This window comes from Sebastes fasciatus, chromosome 10 (assembly GCF_043250625.1).
Source record: "Sebastes fasciatus isolate fSebFas1 chromosome 10, fSebFas1.pri, whole genome shotgun sequence".
Lineage (NCBI taxonomy): Eukaryota > Metazoa > Chordata > Actinopteri > Perciformes > Sebastidae > Sebastes > Sebastes fasciatus.
In genome coordinates, this window is record NC_133804.1 from 30,627,532 (window position 1) to 30,655,380 (window position 27,849).

The 27,849-nt window shown below is 40.9% G+C and overlaps 1 protein-coding gene across 5 annotated transcripts in view; it reads left to right on the top strand.

The window, feature by feature from the left end:
* The window catches only part of diaph2 (diaphanous-related formin 2), a 449,753-nt gene that overhangs the window by 396,518 nt on the left and 25,386 nt on the right, over window positions 1-27,849 (top strand). The gene's annotated exons all lie outside the window — the stretch shown is intronic.

A 27,849-nucleotide genomic window follows, 5' to 3' on the forward strand; every position in this document is an offset into this window, starting at 1 on the left:
ACCCCAGACCGAGCACCGCCCTGCCTCCTTACTGCACTCTCTCCTGGCTGCATTACTCACGCGTCCTTCCTGTCAGAACACTCCTGCTGAGCTGCTCTACAACATGCAGAGTCCGAGTTACTGAATTTGACTTAGCAAAGCATGAAAAGGTATAATAAGTAAGATTTACTCTATGCAAAAAAGCAATCATGAAAACCTTAAATAGATGACAAATTTAAATTAAAACCAAGACACAACACACTTCTTATAACCATACACAAAGAAAATATAGATGAATCAACACTAACTTTGAGAAATGTGTTATTGGACTTGCAGTAATGATTCATAGTGAATCATTCTACAGTAATGTCAATAGAAACATGTTTCACAATGCGACATTGATGAAATCGAAACACTCCCATAACTGAAGATCGCTGTTGGTTCCACTTCAATTTACATTTTCCAATGGCGCATCAACAGAAGTGTCTAATTACTGATGTGCTTTAGCAAAGACCTGGTGAGAATCACCATAAGTACAGCTTGCAGTTGATAGTGTTCCCTCCCATATGTTCTTTGTTGGATAACACTTGCACATATTTTTAAAGCACACAATACAAAAAAAAAATAAAAGAAATGCAGCATGTCATTTTTAAGTCCTTGCCAATACGGAGGTGTAGCATATGGTGAAATTACCCCAGTTTCTCTGGAAACACATTATAAAATAACTGTGATTTTGGTTAATGGCCAAAAAGTATTCACAGACACAATGCCCTGCGTTTATTAGAATAAGAGCAAATAATAATAATACTAATAATAAACTTTATTTATATACAGCTTTTCAAAACCGCTAAGTGCTTCACAGTTAATAATACAAATGCGTAATAGTACACAGCATGAAAAACATACACAATGTATAAAACAGAAGCAGATACTCAACAATAAAAGCAATATAACAAACAGAACAGAATTAAAAGACAAATAAAACCAAAACCAAAGGATTTGCAAGCAACATACTTATAAAAACACCAGCCTATATAAGTAGGTTTTTAAGTTTTTGAAACTATGCTGAGAAGATGTCAACACCAGTGGTGGTCACATCAATAGTATGTCAATTGTAGGAGTCAGTATTAACAGAAGTTTACCCACAAAAAAGAAAAATATATATAACATAAATAATGCCTCTACTGAGCATAGGATCAAAATGAGCAGCAGTAGAGAAGAAGACTGAGCCAATGTAATGTAAATCTTACATTGAATACCTTTAAAATCCAGTAAAGTACAGTACAGTATTGAAGTTGCCCCTGTGTCGGCCCCTTGATCCTAAATGTTTAATACAATAGCGGTCACGCTATTTGAAGATCATTTTCGATTCACTCGGCGTAATTCATATCTTGTAGAGCAGCTCCAGTTATCATCTGATTGTCTTGCTCTTCCTGTTGCTCTATGCTGTCACGGCATGATGTCACTTCCTGTCTTGTGGCAATGTTTAGGACGTGTTCTGCTGGAGAGGTCTGTAGACCTCCATGCTTTGGCCACTCAATGTATTTTGTGTAATACCTTTCTTTTTCCCCCTATATGTTTGGTAAATGTCAAACTGGTGTGCCGAAGCACCCCACATGTGTCTCTTTTCTGAAGGATTCTTGCCTTGTGTGCTGCAGTACGCTGTGCAGGCCGACTTTGACTTGGCTAAAAATGAATTGCCTGCAAGTGTCGACAGATTCTCTGTGTGTTGCAAAAATGTCTCTCGCTATAATATGTTTAGTCTGTTTTGGTTGCATGTCCAAGTACCTGACATTTGACTTTTTTTATTATTATTTTCTCCAAAAGTTCACTTCTGAAAGATGTGTTATTGTTATATTAAATGAACAGGAAGCTTTTAAAGTATTGTTTTTTCAGTAAGCCAAGGAGAGGACCTTGGTAAGCTGACACCCGGCTCTGAAGTCTTTTAAAGGGTACTTTGACAACTGTCAACCAGCTCTGTGTCATCGCAGTGTGTGCAGATGAACGGTGTTTGACTGAATTCATTCCATCCATTGTGTTTGCAGATGATATAGTCTGAACTTAGCAGTTTGCAGCCAAATGTGAAGTGAAATGTGTCATGAGAGTACATGGTACTCGGATAATGATAAAGTGATCCCTTTGGGTTGGGAGCAAGCGGTTGTCCCAAGTGAAGGAGTTCAAGTATCTCAGGGTTTTGTTCATGACAGACGGTAAGATTGAGCATAAGATGAACAGGCGGATTGTTGTAGCTTCAGCAGTGTTGCAAGTGTTGTAGTGTACTGTCATGGTGAGGACGGAGGTGAGCATGAAGGTAAAGCTACCAATTTACCAATTTAGATTCCAGGCCTCACCTATGGTCATGAAATCTGGGTAGTGATGGAAAGAATTAGCCCATGGGTGGGAATGGCAGGTTTCCTTTGCTGGGTTTCTGGGTTCCTCCTGAGGAAAGTGCTGATCTTTTGTGCTGAAGAAGTCAGTTGAGGTGGTCCGGGCATCTGATCAGGCATCTGTCTGTCTTTGTTTATGATAGTCTATGATAGTCTTTGACCTATTTTCCTATTCTTGCAAGACAACCAAGTTAACTATGGTCCTTATGATGGCTCCTGCATGGCATTGTGCATCAGACCCTTCTCGGTGCACTGTTTTTCCCAGTGCACACCACTATGCTACCAGAATGTATTATGCACTGACGGCTCCCTGTTTATTGATATGGAACCCGAACTGCGGTTTGATAAACAGCTGCATGGATTCTCTACTCTGAGGTGATGAGAGGGGAAAATCCTTTTGATATGCAGACTCCATGGATTTTTTATTTTTTTTTTAAATGGAATCTGGAAATGAGTTCAGTAGCTATAGAGCGTATGGGGGGAATTTATGCGTCAAGATTTCTGTTTTTCCCCCCATCATGAGATGAGACAAATCCCCCCCTATGCTCTATAGCAACTGAATCCATTTCCACGTTACATTTAGAAAACATTTAAAGGGGACAGACAGAAATTTTTACACACAGTTTGAGGGAATTTTTTTAAGGAGACTCTCTGAAAAGAAACAATCACAGTTAGTTCCTTGGTGACGAAAGGCATCTCTGTCAGCTACTGCAGTCTTTAGGTTGTTACGTCTTTATGCAATGTTTTAGTCAGTATTTAAAGACTTATGGTATATTTTTTGGGCCAGTACAGCCACATTAAAGGTGTTTAATAGCTTTCTCCCTTCCGTCTTCCATTGCATTTACTTCACAACAAGTCGTTGCCAGGTACTTACCGTCAGTCTCAGCTATTTATCTGTTTTTTTTCTTCACTTACTGACGACCCAGAGATGTCACGTGATACCAATGTTGCTTTAATATTGGCTCACAAGCCTTGTTAGAAGTGGGAACCAAATGTCAGAAATCTTCCCCAGAGATAAACACAACATTCATTTTGGACCCACTAAAAAATGTTTAAATGATTAATTCACAGTAATAATACTTTTCTTTTTTAAATATATATATTTGCCTTCTTAAAAATGTTATCAGTAAGATCTTTAATGTTTCTATACTTGTGTTGTGTACATATTTGCTTTCTCTCTGACTCTGGGACTGACAGCACTTCACTATTTTCTGGTGGAGAAGGTTCTCTGAGCAGTTGTATCAGACAGTGTGCCAAATCTATTCACTCCTGCTTGTCATGTCTGTTGTAATCTCACGCTTTAAAGCTTGATTAACCTCCTGTCATCCTCAAACGAGCGGCGTGTACCAGAGAGAGTCGCTCAGAGTCGCACAAGAATCCTCGCTTACGTCAAAGGAGTTCATTTAAACCCGGCGTGTAGTTTTTCGTCGTCCTTCAGGCTAAACTATACTCCAGCAGAGTACCTCGAGTGTCAGGCTGAACACAATTCTAGGCGCCGCCAGTCACAATTACACCCAATTCCGCAAGCATTTCCTATTTCCTTGTCTCCACTTTGCGTAAGATGGAAAACCTAACCCGGGAGGCCGTACTCATGTGTTATGCAATTACACCAGCCAGTCCTAATTCAACACACAGAAGCTGGATGGATTGATGGAGACCGGTAAAGCCACATTTCTGTTGAGGGTTCAGTCTCATTTCAGGAAGATAATATAGCAAGTAGGGCTGTGAATTGGCAAGAATCTGGCGATACGATATGTATCATGACACAGGGGTTACGATTCAATATATTGGCTACTATGGGAACTAACATCATCACACATGAATACAATTGGACTCATTGAATCCACAAGAATCACAGCTTTACAGTCATACTCAATTTATGCAATTCCAAGACTGTTTAGGGATGCAGAAATATTTCAAATACACCCTTTTAGAATAAAATAACCCATATATACTGCATGTTTTTTGCCCAAAACTGCATGGGATTATCATAAAGTGGGCATGTTAGTAAAGAACACATAGCTTGAGGTCAGAGGTCAAGGGACCCCTTGTAAAAATGGCCATGCCAGTTTTTCCTTGGCAAAAGGAAGCCTAAATTTGGAGCGTTATTTAGCCTCCTTCTTGACAAGCTAGTATGATATGGTTGGTATCAATAGATTCTTTGGATTTTCAAGTCTCATATGATACCAGTATCTTCATTCTAGCTTTAAAAATGAGCCCACTACAACCTACAAATCACAAGTTGCGTTAAAGAAATTAGTGGCATTAAAAAGCCCTAATAGCAAGTAGTTTGTGATGTTGAATCTGGTTGGTAAAACACTATATGTTAATAAAGATAAAAAAAAGAGTGTGAGTTGGCCTACTCCTTTTCTATCTCCTATTCCGTTTCTGGTGAGACAGTTACCTGGGTATCTTTCAGGAGATCGGTGGATAGAGAGCAGGAGCCTCTCATACATCCTGGCTCATCGATTTTCGGTCAGGGATGAAAGCCACAGACTCAGTAGGTCTTTCATACTGGGGGGCATCCCAAAAGACACATCAATCAGATTTCAAAGAGAACCAAGCCAATCTTATTTATTTACTGCCTTTTCAACGTCATTAAAATCCCAAACCAGGGCCTCCTTTTTCCTCTCTCTGCCCCGCTCTCCTGCTTCACCTTCACAGGTCAGTCCATCAAAAGTTCCCTCCTGTGTTCTATATAGTAAGCCTCTTAAGGACTTATTTGACATTGAACAGGGAGGGATCATCTTATGCCCATTAAAAAAATCGAGATGCAGTGATATAATGCTTGTCAGGGTTACGGAATTTCAGCCCAACTGTCTAATCCCCCGGAGCCTAGCAGTTAATTCAGCTGGTCAGGCCGGAGAGTGGGCCCCCTGTAAGTTTAATGAAGATTAAATTACCTATTTTCTCTCATGAAATTTTAAAGGAAGAAAGGGGATGAATTTGCAAAGAGGCAAATGGAAAGACCAAAGGGAAGTGTCTAAGAAGGAGATGATGGCAAAGATAAAGAATGTCCCTTTGTTCTCTTATATCCCCTAACCTCGTTTGTGACAATAATGATCTTTTAAGACATATACGTATTACTCCTGTGTTTGTTACCCACATCACCCTGATGTAGACAGCCAGAATACCTTCAGCCTGGCAGCTATTTTCTCATCTTTCTCCTGATCTGGGGGAAAATCACCCGTTTGTTTCTTCAATTACATCACAGGACGTGATAGTGATCGTAATTCCCTTAGCAATTAATTTGCTCACACATATGTTGTACCGATCGCTTTATCTCTCTCTCGTTGTCTCTCCAGCGGTTGTTCTCCTGTACTGTTTCTGCACGCACACATGTGCAAGCTTGTGTCACATATCAGATAGGGACTGTTGCTGTAGGGGTGTCTCTGAGTTTAGGGCTAAAGCCCTTTTTGCCGCCACAAGCTCCTGGCTCCCACTTCAGGGTGTTGATAGATGTTATTCATTGGGGCGACCCCAGAGGCGATCCTACAGGAAGTGGAGCTAACATGATTTGGGGGGCGAAGAGACCCAGAGGGTGTCGGTGCCTCTCGCTAGCTCGGATCGCTTAGCAGATGTGAGATATCAATAGAGTAGATGAGAGCAGAGCTCTGTAGAGACGTGCCGCTTGAAATCTATCACCTGCTTCTCACAGATAAGGATATTTATCAACAGCCAAAGGGAAAGGCAGATGGGAAGGAGCTGAGGCATGGACAGCCACTCCATTTGACGTCCTAGGGCACAGACAAAGCCATTGTCCCTCCCATTGACCCATCGGGCCTCTCTCAGGACCTGATCATTTTTCATCCGCGGCAGAAAATTCATCATGGAAATATAGATGGAGATTTTATGTACCATTTGAGTACCCTTGGCGCATAACTGATCCGTTGCTTGACTCTGCCAGGAGAGGACGTAAAGTAAGTGAAGTGTGACATGGAGCCATTTTGAGAGGATAAATCAAATCTTAATAAAAGGCGGCCTCTCTGAGAGGAAACCAGGGGTCCCTCGCCCCATGCCCCTGCTGTTAAGTACCCCCTTAATCCTTTGCTGTTTAAATTATACTGAAGGCATCTACAGGATGTCAACAGGGGGGCCGTCTGCATGCCCTTTTGATGCCATTATGCCCTTTTACAACTCCATGTCTGAGAAGACTTATCATGCGGAGCCTAGCTCCCTACGGTAACACTTACTTTTTCTTTCTTAAAATAAAGTCAATGACCTGGTGCTATAATGGACTCAGAGCTCTCAACACCTATGTCCAATATTGTCTGACTTTACTGGCACAGGGCCTCATCGAGCCCTCCCGCCTAGTGGACCCTCAACGAACAACTGCAGAGCTACTAGCTTATCATATTCAATAATATCCCAGAGCGTTTTGCAGTGGGCTGTGTTTTTTTTCATGCTCGCTCTCCAAACAATATTGGCTTTCAAGTATGTGGGCAGTTATGAAAGGTCACCCTAAGTGTAAATTGTCAATGCTGGATCAATTTTGGAGGGCAAATATGCTTTGGAGGCCCCATAATGGAAGGTTTCATCTTATTTTTACCCAGGGCACACTCGCACAATAAGATTGATATCGTTCATTGTTTGATGAATTCCTAATAGACCTATAAACTCGCAGAGCTTAAAGCCAAAGGAATGCCTGTGAAAGTTGGACCATCCCACCAGCTGAAAAATTGCCCTCATATAATTCCAAAGGAATCTCGCGCAGGCCATCATGCTTAGCGTTGAAGGATGAGCGACTTGTGTCGGTTGAATTAAACCTTATTTATCGCTCGTTAGGCATACAGCAGGGCCAACTGATGATCAGCTAGAGAACAAATAATGTGCGGTGGAATAGGATGCCATCCTGTATGGTTATGTGTTCCTCTGACAATAAGAGGCCGAGCCAGAATCACATGCTTCTCCGTCTGCTGTCAGACGCATCGGCTTTTTTTTTTTTTTTTTTTTTTTAAACCTCCTTAATATGATGTGGCTATTATTGAAGAATAAGATATTATGTCCAGGCTGGTGTTTGCATTTGAAGTGTCAGTCACTTACAATCCGTCATCCTCAATGAGGTGGAATTAATATTTTACGTTCCCATTAGGTGGGCTTGATGTCTGTAATAGGGAGGGAAAGTAACGGCGGTCTTGGCGATGAGTGATAATAGTAATTCCCAATTGATACAGACAAAGAGAGAATGTGTCAAAGGATGTTAAATGTTCCATTCAATGGGAGATACCGGTAAAGGTAAAGATGTTGGAAACAAGGATATTAAAGAGTGTGTGATGCTCTCAGCTTGAAGTTGCTGGATCTCACAACATGCTTCCCTGACTCTTTCACACTTAAATTAAAAGTGCTACAAGATTAATTTAACATGTTTTTTCAGTGGTGTTAATTAAATCATACCCTCCTTTTCTGAAGTGCAAAAAAAGTTGTGCGTGGTTCCAATCCATCATTAGTCATTTGAATATGCTAATTTCGATTACAGAGATATGTGGAAATCAACCAAAAATCAAATGACGAATGCATAATTAGTTAACAATGTTTCTGAAATTAATCTGGCAGCAAGTGAAAGGGACAATTACATCAACACTTTACCTTCTTACTTTACACATTGCTCTGTGATATAAAAACATAGAGCAGGATTTGCATAGGAGAAACTTCCTGTAATTCTAATATGAAAACATAAAACCAACAAATAAATACATTCTGAAATACATATTTATGAAAGCAGAAAATTGCAGAAGAATACATCATTGATTAGACAAAACCAAGTCACTTTAGGCGTTTCTTGTCCTGACTTACAGTTTATATATAAAATAAAACACAAATCTACAACTACTTTCAATCTTGAAGTTTTGGTTGCCTTAAAGCCTGACAGATTTAAAAAAATATATATTTTTTTTATTTACACACACAAAAAACTTCATAAAATCCGGATAATGAAAATAAAAAAAATTGACAGTAGAGGTCAAAAAGCCACAGGCTTATACAACGGACCTCCCCTCAACATAAGGAAGAAAAACAAACAATAACGAAAAAAAGAAAACTAATCTAACATTATTTCGAAAAATATAACAAAAATAACAAAAAACATGCAAAAAAAAAGCAGATAAAACTAAAAAATCTGTAAACAATAATCCATAAAAACAAATAAATACATAAAAAAAACAAGAAATGAGAGAAAAGAGAGATTGTAAGCAACAAAATCAAGATAAAAAGTTCATTATTTCTGAAATATGTTAGAAACTTTAATTGGATTAGTGTGCACACCTTTCAATTAACACTACCAAAATCATTTTTGGCAGTTTTGATAACACTAATCCTCCCACACCTCTAGGATGTGCACGTTTTCACAACCAAGGTGTGTTGTTACTAAACGTGAATTTATGCAGTAAACCGTGTTTTTAGCTATCTGAACAACAAAAAGCTTATTAATAGGAATATATAGGCGCTGACCTGAAAGTGTGACTCTCAGGCACAAAAGAAATCCGTACTTTTCTTCATGACTGATAGTCGCTGTGCATCTGTGAAAACATCAAGTGAACCCTCATTGTCAGGAGAGCGCTGACTTCATCATAACACGTGCTCCAGGATAGATGTGGTCAGCTGATCAGACTTATGAGACACAGAGCGGGAGACACATGACGAAGCAGTTTAGAAAGTAAAAAAAGAGGCTGGTTGAGACATTCAACCCAGTTGACATCATCAAGGATTGAAGGAAAAGGGGGTGTAAGAAAATATCAAAAAATTGAATATCGCGATATTATGTACTGTGATACTGTATCGATTCTCAAAAACACAGGCTACATGCAAAGATTAACTCTGCAAATGCAGCCCACTGTTCTGATTGCATAAAAAAAATAAACTTTTCTATTCAGATTTTATGCATATGGTGGCGTTTTCTTTATACTATGACAATTTTTCTAAAATTAGATTAAAAAATTGCAATATATCGCCTAGCTTACAGTATTGCAGTATATCGCAATGTATTGAATCGTAACCCCCGTATCGTAATACTTATCGTATCGCCAGATTCTTGCCAATACACAGCTGATCTCATGTACGTTGTGTCGGAAAGAGTTGTGTACGTGACAGGGAGAAGGTAGAAGAGAGAGGAAATCAATTAAACAGAGTGAGCAGAGATGGACACATGCATCGATAAGATAAGATGCTTTATTGTCGTTGCATGTTTAGCAGCAATCCACTTCCCTTAGCAGCATATATAAATAAATAGTCATATACTGTACATGCATGGCGCATTAAAAAATAATACATGTAACAATGACATTATTGCACTTGTTATTGTACTTATTGCATTAGCAGCAGCAGTTAGGTATCGCACTTGGGGCCTAAGTGCTAGTAGTAGTGGTAGATGGTGATAGCTGTAAAGAGTTAAAGAGGGCAGGAGAGACTGGGAGGGTTAAATGAAGGTAAAAAGCAGAATAACACAGAGTATACTGTCACACACACACACACATGCAATACTGGGTGTGCAATCAGCGAGAACGCTGCCTACTCTCAGGCACTCCCCCTCCAGTCAAGCATGATTGTGCTTGACATGGTTCCATCACTAATGCTGACTGATGCCCATTTGCTAGGCTCTTCACATTTATTTATTTATCTGTTTATTTGCGTCAAGTTTATTTATTGATGGGCCTCAAGGATATGATGGCAAATCTCCATTTGCTCGTATGGGGAAGGAAGAAAGGGAAGGCTATAAGGATGTGCAACATTTACACGTGAATGAACAAAAGACGGCGGGAGGACGGAGTTCACCTTTTTTATTTAGATTCCAGCAGTAGAAATAGCTATTCCTTTCTGGTAATGGAAAAGTGATATGGCCCATTTAGTTACTTAGCACTAATCCCAATAGGTTTTAGCCGCTTCTCTATTTTTTCTTCCCTTTTATCTCTTTGTCTTTCTTCATTCGTTCTTTTGACTTCTATTTGGTTAGTGTCTGATGGAAGGATTTGAGTGGGGTCAAATTACTCCCTTGCCTGTATGAGTTTTCCCAAGATGCAGCAGCACTCTCAGACACATTAAGTGCGCGCAGCACGTTGCTGTTGTAGTTGACCACCAAATACCCATGAGGGGTTTTAAATGCATGCTCTATTTAATGCCCAGCGTTCACATAATCTTTTATTTTTGCGTAAATAGATTTTTTAAAAAGTTTCCGGTCTTTTATTTTGTTATGGCTTTACATATTTTTTGTTGAAGCTTTTAATAAGACGTCCCTGTGCTTGTGATTATTACATAGGGTGATGCAATTAGAACGTAATGAGTGTAAGTGTAATTGTTGTTTATTCACACAATGACATATTTGCTGTTGTAAGCTACACAGGGAACAGCGATGCTTAATTACCCACAAGTGTACAATTTGAGATCATTAGCTTTGGAAGCCAATATCTCTGGCCAGAGGTCTGCCAGAGGACCTTTGGTCCACTCTTATAGCGGTATAAAGGATGCCAAGATGAAAACTGCTGAGGGATTATTGTTTTAACATCTTAAAGTTTCCTGTCCACATGATCCTTTCATTAAATTTCTAGGAGCCTTATAATCTGCGCTTCTGATTAACTTTTTCAAGGGTGGATCAGCTGCTGCAAAATCTAAATGGAGATTTAGCAGCTGATTTCAAAGTGCTAATGTCTCATAAAGGTGGGAACTAAACAGAGCTGAGGATCTTCTTTAAAGAGGGGATCAGTTTCACATTCGGTAGGATTAATAGGAGAGGATAAAAGAGACCAAAATACCGAGTTTTTTGCTTGTGCACCTGTGCATCTGAGAGCAATTGCATCCCTCCATCGGGGGGCTGAAGAGGAAAGAAATCAGTTACAACGCTTTACACATTTTACCGCACGCCCCAAAATGATACGAGGAGCTACCGAGCTCCCTCTTCAGCAGCAGCTGATTAGCATTTGTGCTCTTACGGAGACACGGATCCTACCCAACTGCATCTGTGAGTTTATTTGAATCCATCCAAAACAGTTACTGTGCTGAGAGGGAGGGGGGAAATAAACAAGAAGGGAACACAACAGCTTGGTATTCATGAATTCCATAAATTACAATGTCGCTCCCCTAAGAGATGACTAATATGTCAAGTTTAAAAATAAACAGTTTGCCACAGTTCAGACCCTCTGCCTCCAGTGGATGAGGATTAGGCAGATAGATGGTAAAGGGTAGAGATTTGTGTGTGTTGTGTCTGACTCGACTGTATGCTTGTATACATGCACAGATATATATATATCTGTGTGTGATGTATGTGTGTGTTTCTATGGCGGACGGAACCTGCCAAAATCACAAATGAAATAAATAAATGACTCAATTAATAAATAAATATGTCATTAAATGTACCAAAAATAATATTAGAAATTAATGTAGGCATTGATTAATTGATAACATGTGACATAAATTTATATTTTTGTTTTAATTAACTTATTTATTTACTTACCTTTGTATTAATCCCCTTATCTACAGTATATATATTCTAACATTTAAATTTCCCTTTTATTTATGTATTTATTTATTAATTTATTTATCTATTTTAACTATTAACATTTACATTTAATTTCCTTATTTTTGCTATTATTTATTTACTTACTTATTTATTTATTAGCATTTACATTTATTTATTTATGTTTGCATTTATTCATTTATTTATTTTTTAAATTTATTTATTTATCTACCTTTGTATTATTCCCCTTATCTATATATTCTAATATTTAAATTTTCCTTTTATTTATTTATTTATTTTATTAACATTTACATTTATTTCCTTATTTTTGCTATTATTTACTTACTTACTTACTTACTTATTTTCACTAACATTTATTTATTTATTTTTGCATTTATTTATTTTTTAAATGTATTTATTTATTATTAAATTGTATGTGTGCAGTAAACAGACGTGGGTTTCCATGTTAAGTTCTTAATTTGAAGTTCTGGCGGCAGGATGAGGGCCTGAGAAGTAGCCGAACAGTATGGGGGTCATGCATTAGCGGAAAGCCAGTGGAGGTTGCTGAGTTTGTAACATCTCCACCCTGAAGGCATTGCCAGCTAAGTAAAGGATGAGGCTACACACTGCATTACCTCAACTATTATTATGTTTTTTCCCTTCCACTCTAGATGAGTTTCTTCCAGTGGCTCAGGTCACTGTTGCCCCGGGGCGGATTATGGCAGTCGGGAGCTGTGATGTTCCTTAAGATTTCCGACATGTGAGGGGAGGGAGTGTGTGTCCATACGTTTGATCTTTTTTTTTGTGTGCGTGCGCATGTTGTTTTTGTGTGTGATTGTGTGCGCTGCGTATTTGTGGGAATGTTTACTGGGGCTTAGCGTTCCTTGGCAGGCCAGCGGTTGACCTGATTTCCGTGTCACTGCGTGACTCACACAGGTTTGCTTTTTAAGGAGACAGTGAGGTCAGCGTGGACACTAAAGCCACAGACATGTCGCCTAAGTCTTATCCCACACAGCTGTGGCACGGCTGAATATGCATAAATATTCTATATTGGCTAAATATAGCATTCCATCATTGTAAATATTCAGTCACAATACATTATGATTAGTGAGAGAGCATGTAAAATCATTTATGGTGTGCATTATTAAAGTCTCCTACATGGTAGGGCTCTTTCTTCACTCCTGACACCGCCATTAATGTGTTTACGCTGGTGAAAACAGTCTGAGAAATTGATTTTTCTTTTGCCAATTGTAAAAGTTTTATGACAGTCAATATGGCTGGAGAAGCAGCCCTTTCATTATTTTACTGGATCTGCTGCTCGCTGAATGGATGGTTCCTGCTTATAAACCTTGAATAATTGAACAGGGGAATCAGTCAATGAGAGGGGGAGAGGCACAAGGTCTTGATGGTTTGATGGCCGAGATGACAGCTTGTGAAAGAAAAAGACAGCAGACTGATTAGCCAATATGTCATATTGCTTCATCGCTGTCTGTAAACGATGCTCTCTCATCTCCTTTTTGCCCTCTCCCTCTGCCTCGTCCCCGTTCTTAGTCTATTACTTCCCTTACTTACTCTTCAGCCCCACTTCTTCCTCTTTACTTTTGGATTACTCCAATGTCTTCCTCATCAACGTCTTCAACCTAATGCCCTGTTTTCTTTAAATGTTTTATTTAGCCTCACATCCTGCCTCCATCTATCCATCCCAATGACCCCGTGTCACTCCGGGCAGAATTATTACTCTTGGATAGAACATCGGCTCAGTGGCGCCGTACTCTGCTCTCTCCGCATTATCCATTTATGGAGTATCCCCTTTTGTGGCGAGCCATCTTCCTATATGACCCTGTGCATTTGCGCTGTAATATAAGACATTCTCATTAGTCCATGGATTGTGCTCCCTCTCATGTCCATTACATTAATTGCTACACATCACTGCCTGCCATGCCCCTCAGTATTCTGTTACACCGCTGGCATTCTCCGTCCTGCACCACCCAACTGTGGCCCACAATTTCTTTGCCCAAGAAGGTGGGAAAGGTAATTGAAAAACGTTATACAGCGAATTGGATAAGATGTTTTTAGTAAAAAAAAAAAATCTCAAGGAGATAATCTGGCCAGTTTGTTTGTGGTTTGTTACACGAGTGGATGCCAATGAAAGAAAAAAATGTTTTCAGATCAAAAGAAATTGAAGCCAAGTGCCCTTCCACCCCCACACCATCCCTCTGTTGTCAGTCATCTCCGCTCATAATAGGGAAGCGGGCCGCTACCATAATTGCTTTGATGGTCCAGCCTGAACAAATCACTTCTGGGCATAAAGAGAGGCCTTGGAGATGGCAGCCAGAGAGAAAAGGTGCGAATGAATTAAAGCACTTTGCGTTCCTCTGGGGCATGTGGCCCAGATTTTTTCTTCAAAAAGGAGAGGAAGGAGTGTGGGGGTGGGGTGTGCCTCTTTTCCTCCAAGAATAAATGGCAGTAAAAGAAATAATACACATCCAGCCTCCATTATGCCAAAATGGAGAGCTTTTTCAGGGGAAACACAATGGCACTGACATAGTTAACTGGCAGGTGGAGAAAGGAGGATTTCAGTGGAAATAATCTGAATTTGAACGGGGCTCCCATCTATGGGAGAACCTCTGGTCATGCCTTTTGTGGAGGAACAAAAGTTTGGCCCTTTGGAAGCAAAGCTTTGAATGTTTCAGTAGAGCTGTGCGAGTGGGCCATGTGGACGTCCCAAGGCCCCTCAGTGCTGAGGATTGCAACAGGCAGACGTCAGACAGGGCCTTGTACAGCACACCTCGGCTTCCTTTGGACCTGACAATGTCAGAGCTCCTTTTTCTCCCCTCTCTTCCTTTATCTTCTTCATCCTTGAACCAAACAGAAAGGTTTTACTTCTTTGCTCTCATTCAACACTTGCATGTATTGGATTTGTAATCATTCTGAGGCTGGTAATCAGAGTCGCCTGCAGATGAATGAAGCAGGATATCATGCTATAACTATGCGGCGGTAGTGATCTCTCTGTATAAAGAAACTGCAGTCTTATCGTGGTATCTTGGTTTAACAGCAGAGGTGACGGAGAGTTAGAGATATGGCTGGAAAGACATATAGTGAGTAACAACACTGTTCATATCTCAAAAATCGGTGTAACATTTGTTTGAAAATACATTACAAACAAAAGTCTGGTAGATGTAAATACAAAATGTTCAGTTCCCTGTGACTAACTGACGTGCTCATGATTCAGATATTTTCATTATTCTATTTTGCAGCAAATGGATAGATGGTGCCTTTAGCTGGTGGGTGACTGAGGAGAATCTGCTGTTTTCACTAAAAGTTCAATTATGACTACAAGCTGCACAGGGTGAAGTTGTCATGACTATGACACAAAAGCAGTGGGGCCATTTGACTAATCCTCCTACAACTCCACAAAAACCTCCAGGGGTCACAAGCGCCCAAACAAGTCTCCACGGGTGTCTGGAACATCATTCTCTCCCAATGGCCTTGTCTTTTTTTCCCATGCAGGCGGAGGCACGCCCCTTGTTAGTTCCACCCTGATCCCTTTGCTTCTCTTTGAGTCGCGCCACCAACACCAGCCTGCATCCCACAATTCCTTTGCTATCGAACTAAATCTCTGACCCCCTTGTTGGAGGGTATTGCTTTTGTTTGTGGTTGACAGGCCCATTCAATCCATCAGAGCTCCAGGTGCGGAGCTCTTTGCAGAGGAATCATTTGTCCGCATAAATGCAGACGGTTGATTGCATCAAACAGATAACACTTATAACTTGAAATATCTATGAAAAGAAGAAAATCTTAAATCTGTCAAATATTTGTGTGTCATCTGCCCAAAAAGTACAAAAGAACTAAAAACAAAGACGACGAAAGTGGTATATTTTCCGGTCAACTTCAATACCTTATTCTCTCTTTTAATGGATTTCTTTTATGTCTGTCTCGACTATCACTACTTCTACATCGGCCTATAAGGACGAGCGGTGGATATAATTGCTTTTCATATAATCGTTTTGCCGCTTTATTGTCTACAAGAGCACAGTTTTCCTTGTCAACTTAAGTTAAGCACACTCGTCTCCTGCACTCATTTGAAAAGTGATTCTTTAACAAAAATGAGGTTGCATACATCTGCACGCAACAAAGACCAGCCATTATCCCTGCCGACTGGCTAATTAAGGAGTCTCTCTGACTTGCCAAGAAGTGTGCAGCGGGTCCGTCGCCATGCATCCAACCATGTGTTTCAGGGAACTGTCTAAGGCATTACTTCTGCCCTCCCTCCATCCATAATTAACCTCCCTCCATTCATAATTCAGATGTGTTCTTCACACATCTTCTGGTGATATGACATTATTTTGCAGTGGCTAAACAGACATTGTGACGCCCCTGGTGCACGGGCATGTGTGCGCCTGCCTGACATACTTTTGACTGTCGAGGCTCCACCCCGGCCACAAGTGCACGCTGGAAGACAAAAGCTGCATTTTCTTTGTTATTTTACAACTGCAGGATGATTATATGGGCTTATGCTTTTACTATGAAGGTTTATAGTTTTAGTTTAATTTTTTTTCAGATGGTGTGTGACATGAAAGACACCTGTGCTTCCAGCTAGAGCTTAAATAATTACTGCACATGCCATCAATTGAATATGGTTGCGTCCATAATAACATGCTATTTAGTAGCTGAAACCTTAGTATGAAACCAATAGTACGCGAATTATAGAATGCAAACACATAGACACTACGGTGGCATAAATATCCCACAGTGCAATGCAGTACTGTTGACAACATTCATAATCGACGTTGAAGGTATGGCTGACCCGAATGCTTCGAAGCTTCGACCGTTGCCATGGTATTCAACCTCCAAATCACTATTTGAATGCTTTGTTTTTAAATTTTTTAATATATATTTTTAAGTATGTAATAATAATGTTTAAATCCCAAAATAACCCATGGAATAAGGAATAATCCCACAACATTATTTGTTATTCATAATCAACATTAATCATTATTAGTTATTCTCAGACGGATATCGCCGTTTGTTGTGTGTAGAGGTGCGTGTGTGTACAGTAGTGTAGAAGCAACACTGTCCCGGGCACTGAAACAGGGGAGATTGAAACAGACAGAAGAACATGTCGGCCTGCCGCACCGCGACGCGCCGCGCAGTTCTGCACAGCAAAGCTTTGAATACCTTAGAATATTTCTCACCGAAGCTTCAAACCCCAAAATATGTTATTCAGGACAGCCCTAGTTGACGGACAGCTCTGTAACGTCAACAACGCTTCAATTTAAGTGTAAGTATAAGATTTCACATTGCTATAGGCCTAATATATATTTTAAATAAATTCAGACTTTGATTCTCACAAATCGTCGTTTTGGTCGCATGAGGTTGGCACAGGTTACCATGGTTACACGTTTACAACCGGCAAGGAGGCTCTCAGAAAGTGACGACGTAAATTACTGCTCAGTGCATCCGGAAAGATAAATACTACTGTTTATTCACACAAAAGTTAGTTGAACGATAGCAACCATATTAGGTATGTAGTGCATAGTATGCCTATATTCACCTTTGTAGCTACTAAAACAGTCAAAGGTCCATCAATGATAAATAGTTTAGCATAGGCTGAAGAATATGCATTTCATATTAAGAGAGAACTCATAACTTGCTGTTCAGAGCATATTAGGAGTAATATGTTTGCCTTTTCAAGGGCAGAAGTGTTGAAGAAAGGAAAAGAAAGTGACGGAGAAGGGAATGCATGAAGGCATCAGGTGACAACAGAAAGGTCATGAGAGAGAAGAACAGAGACTTAGAGAGAGAGAAAGAGAGCGAGAGAGCGACGGAGGAGGAGAGTAGGCATCCCATTGCCAAAGCAGCACTCAATATTGTGTCCAGTCCTGAAGGATGTGACATATTTCTCCAGTCTTTGTTGGCTGTTTTAATCAGCTTACATATGTCCTGGATGAAAATTGAATTTGTCTGGAAGAGAGGGAGATACTATTGGCTCTACCAGTGCTGCCTCTTGTTTGTGTCTGCACACTTGCTTGCGAGTGTCTGTTTGTGTGTGTCCGTGCGCGCGTGCAAGCATTGTCCGCACCAGAGCCAACCAATTCATAACAGCGATGCATTGTGTTCCTCCCATACATCATTGTCAATGCAGCTCACCTCTGCAGCGCCAGCTTATTTAATGGCCACGACCTAAACTCAGAGTGCGCAAAAGACCCCCACTCCCCTTTTCTACCCATTTGCCCTCTGGCATTTGGAAGTGTTTGTGTTGGTTACATGTGTGAAACAGACGATGTGTGTGTGTGTGTGTTCATTTTCTGCTGTGTAAACGCAGGGTTTATAGAAATGGTTTTACAGTATTGTCGAATGTTATACAGTCAAGTCAGTTTACACATCGAAGCAACCCACCTGTGATTCAACAACTTGCACATACCTCACCATATGCTGCCGTACTGTGCTGTCAAGACAGCTGAAGATTGCACCCAGCTTCATCTCGGGTTTAGGATGCCTGTATATGAAGACACACTCCATTAATCTGTCTGTCTACTGGGGGTTTTGAACAGTCTGTGTGGCGCAGCTAGACTTCCCTCTGAGGAGTCCGTCCCTCGACAGATCGCCACTTTATGGATAGCATCTTTTTTTTATTATTTTGAGCCAGTGCAATCTTTTTTTTCCGCAGTTATGATTGATCACAAATATCACACAGTGTGTTCCTGACTTGCAGCAGAGATTTTTAAATAGGGAAGTCTCGCGCCTTTGAACTGCAGAGTGTTGCCGGAGCGAGTCGAGCGTTCTCTGAAGAGGAAGGCCGAGATTATTCCTTCTTTTCTGTGATGCACTCTTGCCCTGTCTTTTGTTCATGGAAGTAGGGCATGTCAGGTTGAAGAAAAAAAGGGCAGCGTAAGATACAGTACGGATACAGACATCCTGTGGAAAACTTCCTGCTTTGGGAGTAAAGACTTTTTATCAAAGACTATGTTAACATTACGTCCAGATGTGTGATATATATACAAGTATACGCGATGTTGCTATTACTGTAGGCTCCATCCTGCTGCCAAACTAACACAACCTCCAGAGTAGGTCACAGCTCCTCACAAATAACTAAATACATTACTGTACCTGCTCTTTTTAGGTCACTTCATTTGCATGGGGGTGGTGCTTTCGGGAGGGCGGTGTGGGGGGTTATAAGGCATTCTTGATTCAGATGCAAATGGGACAGTTATCAGCAGCCAGGACCTGATGAATAATGGGATGTACAAAACGCATGGCCCTGCATAAGGAAATGAAAGAGCGCCTCTTTTCTGCTCCACTGATTTCATTATAGACACTATTATTGGCTTAGAATGGCAACATCTATTATCTAGAGTCAGAATGTGACCACTTTTTTTTTCTTTCTTTTTTTTTTTTCAATGCGGACAGTCTTTTACTACTGTCAAACCTCATCAAATATTGCTGCCCCAGATAGGGCAACAGGCACAATGTGGAGAGTGGGAGCCTTCAGGCGGTGGTCAGATATAGGAACTGTTAATGTCTCTTTAGCCTTGAGATGGAGCTCTGCCCTGATGACTGTAGCTCATGTCTCCAACTTTCCTTTTTCAGTTTCTGCTTATCATGCAGCAGCTTTATGAAGGACATTTTGGTTCATCTCTTTGGCCACTTAAAGCAAAATTGCACCGCTTAAATCTGTAATTATTTTTAATCTATATATTGTTGTTGTGCATTTTTTATTGTAAGAACGTGGTAGCACCAGTGGGAAACCTCCGGGTCTAAAAAGTGAAGCCAATGTGGAAGTGCCTTAAACTTGCATTCTTTCTAACACCCAGCAGGGGGCGACTCCTCTGGTTGCAAAAAGAAGTCTGATTGTATAGAAGTCTACGAGAGAATGAGCCTACTTCTCACTTGATTTATACCTCAGTAAACATTGTAAACATGAGTTTATGGTCTCAATCGGTAGTTTCAAGTCTTCTTCAATACAGCATGATGTTCATTTAGTAAATTATGGTCCCGTTTAGAGTCAAATAGACCATAAAGTAGGGGATGCTTTAGGGCGTGGCTACCTTGTGATTGACAGGTCGCTACCACAGCGTTGTCCGGGTTTTCGTCTTCCAACTTTAACCCTTTCACGGTGTGTTTTCAGTTCATGAAAGTTAATTATAACATTTTTGGCCAAACTTGAGGCTTCAAAATAGCAGTCCACAAACCAATGGGTGACGTCACAGAGACTACATCCACTTCTCATATACAGTCTACGAGTAGCACACTAAAACTGGTATAGAAATGTTAAGCAGGGTGTTGGGTCACACTTTTTCCAGGAGACAATGCCTATAGAGTAATAAATGCATTTTTTAAAGCTGTCTAGTTGGTGGAAGACATTTCATTCTTTTAGACAGCTGAATAACAGCGACAAGACACAACATGACATTCGTTGTACTATTCATATATCGTCTTTCAACTGCAGCGTTGTACCTGACAAACTGAATTGCTCCTGAATTGCCTGTAATATGGGGACGAAAAAAAAAGTGAAAAGTAGATCATTTGGAGTGGAGGATCTAAGAATAGAAGAGAGCCTGTGGCAGAGGGCAGAGGGAACAAGGAGGCACAGGGATTGGCTGTGAATAAGACTCACTGACAATGTGATAACACTGTAACTAACCTCTTGGGATTTGTAATGTGTTTCTTTACCTTAGCTAATACTACCCTCTGACTTTCCCACTGAATTCTCATATCATTTCATAATGTTCTCATTTTAGAGACTTTTATAGCAACAAATTAGGTAGAGCTGCAACAATGAATCAATTATTTGTCAGCTATTAAATTAATCAACAACTACTACTGACTATCTTTGACTTGTGATCAAATCAAGACATTTGAGGACGTGATCTTGGACTTTGGGAAACACTGATCAACATTTTTCACCATTTACTGACATTTTATAGACCAAATAACTAATCAATTAATCGAGAAAAAAATCAACAAATGAATAGACAATGAAAATAACCGTTAGTTGCAGCTCTAAAATTAGGTGTTTATTGAATATTGCAGTGTTTAATTTACAGTTTAAGCTGTGTGTCACATCACAGGGCTTATTAATAAGGATTGAGTCACAAGTGAATATATTCCGAATGATGTTGGTGAGGTAGTTTCTTCGTGATCTTTAGGAATATTACCCACATACACGTAAACATGAAATCTGCAGAGCCTACGGGGAAGGCTCCCAAAATTCACATCCTGCCACATACTCTTTTTTGAAGGTGTTCCCAATCTGCCTTTTCACATAATTTCTGCCGGATCACTACAGGCACAAATGTATGCGGCTACCATGACAAAAAAAATAAAAATCTTAATTTGCGTGTTGGTTTGATTTCTAAGAACCCTTGTTTTAGATAACAGACAAAAGGTAGATCTTGAACAGTCTTGCCGTTCCTGTATCCCAAATGACTAACGCGCTGCCCCTGAAGCACGCGATTACAATACACCTCCAGTCTAATCCCTAAATTACCCCGCGACGATCGCTATCTGTCTTGCAAAAATTGAGTAAGCTGGCAAGGTGGCAGAGGAACAAAGTGGATAACAATATCTTTGCCAGCCGCGGCGTAGGACAGACACTTTTTTTATCGGAGGGCCCCTGCATGTTGTGAAGTTAAGCAAATTGGTTCTGCTTTCAGTGAAGCACTGTGTAGTTTAGGTGCATTATAAAAGGGGTTTACGACGCCTCTTGCCAACCCGGGTAGAAACATTCTTTTCTTCACAAAAATATCTGGCTTTGCTTAGATTATGTCTGTTTCTATTCCTGGGCTTGGTGTGTTGGGGCTCAATTCGCCAGGCCCTTCACCTCTCAGAGTTTAGCCTTAATCTGCATTTAACGGCGGCCCGGAAAAGACAGAAGTGATTATCACAACGTTATATGCTCAGAAGCCTTTATTTAATAATTTGCTTTAATGTCTTTGACTCTTTTTAATGTGTCATATTATGACAGAGGCAGAGGTTAGGTTATTTCTTTAAGAGGATAAACAAATAATCTGAGAGTATGGGGAGACAGCAGCTAATTTTAGTATCTGAGAATTCCCCGTTTAATTGTGTTGTATTTTTTTTTTATAGTCAAGTCGCGGGCGAAATCGGTTGGGTTTCTAGGACAAGGGTTTGATGTAAATTGGATATAATTCAGTGAAAATAGCTGTTAACAGGATCATCATAGGGGAGCCACAAAGGGGTTGAATTAATTGATCAGTCTTTACATGCAGCGCTGCATGTTTTATAATGCAGTTCTTGTTCCCCGTGACAGCTACGCTTCTTTTTTATTTGTTCAAAAATGTCGAGCTTTTAGTAGATTAATTACACTCCTTGTTGTAGCCTTGTTCTCCTCACTTCCCCTTTCGTTTACTGTCATATCCAGGAAACCTTCAGGCACCTTCTCCCCGCACACACACACACACACAGACACACACCACCCCCTCTCCTCTGGTCTTGTATGTAGTCCAAGTGATTGGATGAATAAGTTGTGCCATCCCATATGGTGGGCTGTCCTGCTGGATCTGATCACAGTAGTGAATGAAGGAGCCCACGAGTCACCACCGGTTTGTTCTGCCGCACTTGTCACGCTCCGCTGTCGCATACTTCCCTCTCTCCCTCCGTCCATCCTGCCAGCCAACAGACGCCATGCCTTTTAAACTCTCTCGCCCTGTCGTTCACTGTCTCCCTTTCTCATGCGCATCATAGCAGCAATCTTTTTCATGCCCCCCTCGTGCTCCTCCTCGTTTTTCCTCCTCTGTCACACACTCTCTCTCTCCTTCCCTTTCTTTTCTTTCTCTCTATCCCCCCCAGATGAGGTAAAGTCTGCGCCCTGTTCTCTGACAGCCTAAACGTCAGGCTGTTCCCCGAGCTCTGCACTTCCTTCACAGTCAGCGCCGACATCATTGTCATTTATAAACATTTTATGCCAGCTCTGTAGGGTAATGGCTAATTTCTCCCACCACACGGCTCTTCATTAAAAGTTGATTTTCTGTCAAAATGTATCCCAATCAAATTAGCTGCAGCTACTTGGACAACTTTGGTTTACCTCGGCATGTGTCTGAGTTGCTCACTCTGGTGCATCCATGGTTGTGTTTTTAATCAGTAAAGATGTTCGTGTATTTGCTTGAAAGGAGCTAGTTTAATCTAAGTAAACATTATGTGGTTAGATAAGTGATAAAGCACAACGAGATGTCTTGATATAAGACAGTAATAGTTGAGATTGAGGTGATGGGTTTCCTCCACCCACAGCATTATTTCCCTGGATCAGGACACCTCAGAGGTCATTAGTGTGACAAACCGCTGCCACTCACCAAAGAACGTAATAGAGTAGGTTGTGTTTTAATTAACTGAGGACAAATAAAAGGTTCAAAAAGAGATATTTAATAAACAACACGCCTGTCTGTCTTAAAGACAGCTTGATAACGTCATCAGCTTAAGTGCTGCCCACAAAGACTCAGTTGAATAGACCTTTAGACGAAGGACACAACAGACTTCTAAAGCTTAAACGTTGGAAGGAGATTTACACACCGGAACGTGACTTGTACGTTAGACCCTTTGCCTTTTACCTCCTCATTGTTAATCTCTGTATGTCCCATAGTATATATTGGTTTTTGACCGCCGACATCTCGGTTTTTCGGCATCACCATCTTGTTTTTTTGCAACCAGAATTGACCCGAGAGGGTGGAGTTAATGGTGCCTTAATGGGGTCGTTTTTAGTTTTTAAGAGTCCATATTCACAACCTTGTAAGTGGAAACTCTCTGAAAGCTCAGAGTTCACGAGTTGTGACGTGTTTGTTGACGTTGTCAGAAATGGCGGAGGCCATGGAAGTTAACTTTTTGGTGCATAAAAAGTGAATATATTATAATTTTAGTTGTATATTGTTTTTCTTAGTAATTTCGTTTTTTCATTTTGAGGAAAATGTTGACATTTCAATCCATCATCCGTCATGCCTTTGCATTTCCTGCATTATGTTAACCACTTGCTAGCTTGCTAAATTGTTAGTCTCTGTGGCTTCTAGATGCCAACAGTAATGTTAATATTGCAGTTGCTTAGCAGCGGTGTTCTCACGACTTAACCACTTCAACGCCAAGCATATTTTGTACACGACTACCCATGTTGTAAATTCAAGATCACGAGTTTCATTTGAAGGCACCATAAGTACAACCAAACGCTGAATAAGACATTTATAGACGACCAAACTGTTACATTTAACTTTCATGAACTGAAAACACACTGTGAAAGGGGTTAAAGTTGTAAGATGAAAACACGGACTACTCCCAGACCGGACAACGCCGTGGTAGCGACCTGTCAATCACAAGGTAGCCACGCCCTAAAGCATCCCCTGCTTTATGTTCTATTTGACTCTAAATGGGACCATGATTTACTAAATGAACATCATGCTGTATTGAAGAAGACTAGAAACTAGCAATTGAGACCATAAACTCATGTTTACAATGTTTACTGAGGTAATAAATCAAGAGAGAAGTAGACTAATTTTCTCATAGACTTCTATACAATCAGACTTCTTTTTGCAACCAGAGGAGTCGCCCCCTGCTGGCTGTAAGGAAGAACGCAGGTCAAAGGCACTTCAGCATTGGCTTCACTTTTCAGACCAGGGAGTTGCCCACTTGTCAGGGTATGCGTCTTCATCTTGTGCTATTGGACCATGCTGTCTTGTATTTGCTCAAGTGCAGCTTTACACACAAAATTGCACACATGCACACAAACAAACTTCTATTCCCAGGCGGAAATGATTGATGGAAGATGGATAAGCGCAGGGAAGCCTCGGTGAGATTCATCAATTTGGGTGCAGGGTGTGTGTGATGGTCAGCTGCGGGAGGCCGGCGCTCAAGCTACTGTGATGCTACTGGTGTTGTTCAATATTAGGGAAATCGATGCATATCCAACAGGTTCATCACTCCACACATGCTCGCTCATATGAACGCTGGGTCTAAAAGTAGCCCCTTGTTCCAAGAGTGGAGACATCTATTCACTGCTGTTTCCCCATAACATTAAAAAAAAACTTTTCATGTTTGGCAATTGCTTCTCTCTTCCTTGATGCCTTCCACCCTCCCTCCTCTTCTCTGTAACATTCTCTAGTTTTCTTGCTTTTATTTATGTTCCTTTCTTCTTCAGTATTATTTTTCTGAAAAGGAAAATCAATACACTCCTTTTCTCAGCCGTGAGAAACAGCTGAGAAAGTAAACACACTTACAATAAGGCTAGAGTGGTATTTTCTGTTCAGACTCCAAGTTTTTTGCTCATCTAAAAGTGTGTGTGTGTGTGTGTGTGTGTGTGTGTGTGTGTGTGTGTGTGTGTGTGTGTGTGTGTGTGTGTGTGTGTGTGTGTGCGCATGCTCTTTGTCTAATTATCTACTTTTGTCATGTTGCCACAAAGAAACCACTGGCTGCAGGAGTGGCTGATATCAGGAGCATATCATCGCCGTGGAACGACTGCACTGGCGATAGTGTTAGCAGTGTCTAAATTACTGCTCTCTGAGGCACTGGCTGCTTTACCATCATTAGCAGCACGGCCATTACATAGATTGGTGAAGGAAGGGTGCTGAGACGCTGGCAGGAGACCAGCTGAGCATTCCTCCGGCTGGCAGGGTCATTCAGGAAGTGAAGTCTGTTTCCGCCACACAAACAGCCTCCTCCCCCACTACGTCTCCATTGAGACCTGGCTGCAGCCTGCAGGAAAGCTGGAGATTAGGTGTGTGTGTGTTTGTGGCCATGTACTCCTACTATCATTGTGAGGGTTGGAAAAAATGTTTAAACTTCTACCAAGTTTATTTGGGTTATTTCTAGGCCTGTCAAAGTTAACGCAGTAATAACAGGTTGTTTTAATGCCACTCATTTCTTTAACGCATTAACGTAACTTGTGATTTGTAAGGTTTTAGCGTGTTCAGTTTTAAAGCTAGAGTGAAGATATAGCATCATATGAAACTAGATAACCTAAGGAATCCATTGGTATCAACCATGTCATACTAGCTCGTCGTGAAGAAGGATAAATGATGCTCCAAACATACGCTAGATTTTGGTGAGGAAAAACTGGCATGGACATTTTCAAAGGGGTCCCTTGACCTCTGACCTCAAGATCTGTGCATGAAAATGGGTTCTATGGACCACTCCCATGTTGATAAGAGTATTACATACTTGACAAATCTCCCTTTAAGGTACATTTTCTACAGATAAAAAATGTGCGATTAATAAATGTGCTAAAGACAATCATTCAATTTTAGGTTGTGGGATTGTAAACGGAAGATTTGACACCATAATGCATTTTTTGTCCTCACAAACAAAGAACAAATATGTTTGTGTGTGTGTGTGGGGGTGGGGGGGGGAGAGAGAGGAAGAACAGAGTGGAGGAAGGTCGGAGTTATTAGTCCAAAATCTCGCCTAGGGCGCCAAATGCCAGGCCTGGAGGCAGTGAGCAATCACTCTAGTACGACTGCTGCCACTTCTATCAAGTAACTCAACCTTTCATGAAAGAATAGTGGCCCACTCTACGTGTCGTATTCTGTTACACAACCATACACTCAGCTGTAATGTGACCTCTGCCTATAACATTACTTAGTCAACGAAGGCAAAGGAAGTGTTTATTGATGCCACGTTCCATCCACTGCAGCCGGGATGACATTTCACTGTAGAGTTATTATGAGTGATGACTTAAAGTACATGTGTTTGTGAGCGTAAGTGACAGAGCGAGAAAGATAAAATAAGGCATGGCTCTGCATTTAGTCGATTACAGGGTGGATATGGGAGTGAGCCAGCATGAAGCCGTGCGAAAGCTACATCAAGAACAGGGGTTGGAGTGGAGAGGGTTCACCTTGCCAATAACATGACATTTTCCACCAGCAATAATGCAGGCTTAATTCGGCTCTGAAGAGCATCTGGTGCAAATTGGACATAGTTGCTCTTTAGCATCATTCCATGAATGATGGGCCCTCTATTTATACCTCTCTCCAGTGTGATAATGGTGTCGAGGCTGTTGACGTGATGGCCCGCTGTTAACGTGAGATTCATGTAAATGTGGATTTAAAGAATATGTACATGCACCTGACTTTTTTGTGTCCATATGTACGCGTGTGCATCTGCATGTACCTGTGCATGTGGTACCTGGGTGTGTGTCGTCGGGGGCCACTGAGGAGGAGCATGTTAACCAGAGGAGCAGCCGGTCCACCAGATGTTCCTATTCCCACTAGGCTTGTCACAAGTGGACCTTTACTTCTCTCCCTGCAGTACACACAAACACACCCACTCCCACAAACACACACACACACACACAGAGGATTTCTTCAGCAGACTATACATAGTACACGCACAGCAAATGTAAAGCTACTTTATGCTGTTGCCGCTGTAGATTTGCATACAATGAGGATCCTGTTCAAAGGGGGGCTAAAGTGACGAACATGTAAACCCACCTGGCAGCAATGATAAGGCTCTTTTTCTTCACACCAACAGTATTTCAGATCGTGTCCTTAGAAAATCGAAAGCGTTTCTTCACTGCTCTCAAGTGTGTATTGTTAATTTGTTTGAGTATGTGAGGAATGCGCCGTGTTTTCAGCGAGAAACCGTCTGTGCACACAGAACAGCACTTTTGACAATCAATGCCATTTCCCCAATGCCACTGGTTTATTTGCTCCCCTGCGCTTGGTGTAGTGGGCTCGTTCTCATCTTCATATACCATGGTTGGGTGGCTTTCACGGTGCCATGATCCTAGGTAGAGGATGTGGCCATTTGGAAATGTCATGAGAAAGGTCGAGACCATCATTGCGGCCCAGTTCAACAGGCTGATTTATGAGGTTCTAGCAAATGAAATATAGTAAGGGGCTAGTAGAACAAGCAGGCCCCTATAGGCACCCCAAAGGTCACCTAACTTAATTTCAATTAGGCCAGGGGGAGGCCAGGAAAATATGTCACTGTTGGAGAGAGTGCTGAGGAAATGGATTTACTTGTAATGACATTGTGTTTATGGGGATTAAGATAAGGCTAATCAATTGAAGAAGGTGGCTATGTTAGCACAGCACTGATTGACGG